We start from the raw sequence: 1,874 nt of genomic DNA, 5'->3' as shown, positions 1-1,874 counted from the left end.
TAGATGAAGCACCTTTGATGGAAAGAGTGACATAATTGGCAAATTTTCACAATCACAGCAGCTGATTAGGAGGAGTGACCTCAGGGCCCTCAAAGGCCAGGAGGATGTGGAAAGGAACTTTTATTGGCTAGCCTTTGGGACATCAAAGGGGTCACCCCTGGTGGTGAGCTGTCACAGTCACCAAGCAACCGAGGTACCCTATTTGGACCCCTGTCCTAACCGGGTGGCCACTCTGCTGTGGACACAATCTGGACTCTTGGGACCTGGGGCAGAGACTGTTCAGATGCACCTTCGTGGTCCTAATGCTTGTGGGCTTTGAAGTCATAGTTCAGCAGCATCTTTCAACACAGCCCAGAGGCAGGGCCCCAGCAACTCGGTTCGAGGTAAACTTTAGTAGCAACACTTTGCTACTGAAGTAAGACTTTATTAGCCCTTGCTTCTCTCAGCTGGCCCTGCCTCCTCTTGGTCCCGGGAGCACCAAAGACCACCACTCACTGGAGGGATCGCTGCCCAGCAGTTACTGAAGGACAAAAACTGCTCTCTTAGTGAAGCTTGCTGCCTGAATGTGCTTTTCCACAAAGGAAAACTGGCACATCTTGCTTTCAGGGTAATATGGGTCTCTGTGTGAGAAAATAAACCAGGAAATGTTTTCCATTTGTTCTTCAGAGGTATTTGTGTATGTTTTGGTCAGTGTCAATAAATATCTTTCACCTCGCTATTTTACTTTGAAATTTTAAAACTGTTTAGAACCATAGTAAAATACACATTTCACACTCAAACACAATCTCCCTTTATTAAAAATGAAAATAAAGGAGGAATACTAAATTCACCCAGGCTTGCAACACTTACCAGGAGGGAGCTGTGATAGGAAGAGAAAAAAATTCACCCTGGTTCCATCATGGTTTTTTCCCACTTAAGTTACCAGTGGAATAAGTAACCTATATTTTCACTTGGGCAGGTCTAATCTGAGTTTTAAAAAGAACCTTTTTGGGGACACTCTTCTTTCTGACTCTTGCTGCTTCTGGCCATTTTGGTCACAATCATATTAACAGATTCAGAGACTAATTTTCACAGAATGGATAATAGCTTGTTAAAATTTTAATCAGTCTCTTCATCTCCAAGATGAACTCCTAAATTATAAGGTGCATCTTCTATTCCTAAAGACATCTAGAGAGAAAGATCTATCTTCCCTGTCTCTCCAAAAATGTCTATTCCAGAATTCTCTATCCTTCAAGTAAAAAGCATATAGATATTTCAGTATAAATCCTTGCTCTGATAACTATAAATATCTTTCCGTTTTTCCTGACAGGCTATGGAAATAACCATACGTGAAAATAGGTAAAGATGTTCAAAATCCCTATGGAGTTCTTTAAAAAATACATGTGCTCGGTTGATTTTCAAGCCCTGCAAACTCTGGGGCTTTGTGTAGCCACCCAGGGGAAGCTTCAGCATTATCTGATATATCTCTATTCATAGATTCCTCTTGGTAATTTTAAAATTTAATATTATGACTTCTCAACTGAATCTAAGTCTCAGCACTTTCTTGATAAGTTCTTCCTTTTCACTTTGTCCTTGCTATGTAATGAGCTCAGATCTCGTGGAATTCACTCTGTGGCTCTAACAGAAATTCACTCATCTTAGGAGAAAACCACCCTGTTTCTCAGCATCATAAATAAGTTTCCCTCAAAGGACATTTCCCACCGATTGAAGATCTTAAGGAAACCTTCATCCCTTTAGAGATTTGTTGCAGAAAGGAAAACATTTTTGCCCTGTTCCTTCCAGGTTTCATAAATTCACGTGCATCTCATTTGTAGTCCAAGCTTCTCTGCACTTCATCAGGGCTGCATAATTGCTGGAGTCCTTCCGGCGACACT

Source organism: Lipotes vexillifer, unplaced genomic scaffold, assembly GCF_000442215.2.
Source record: "Lipotes vexillifer unplaced genomic scaffold, Lipotes_vexillifer_v1.1 scaffold241, whole genome shotgun sequence".
In the NCBI taxonomy this organism is placed as follows: domain Eukaryota; kingdom Metazoa; phylum Chordata; class Mammalia; order Artiodactyla; family Lipotidae; genus Lipotes; species Lipotes vexillifer.
This window is presented reverse-complemented; position numbering follows the sequence as displayed.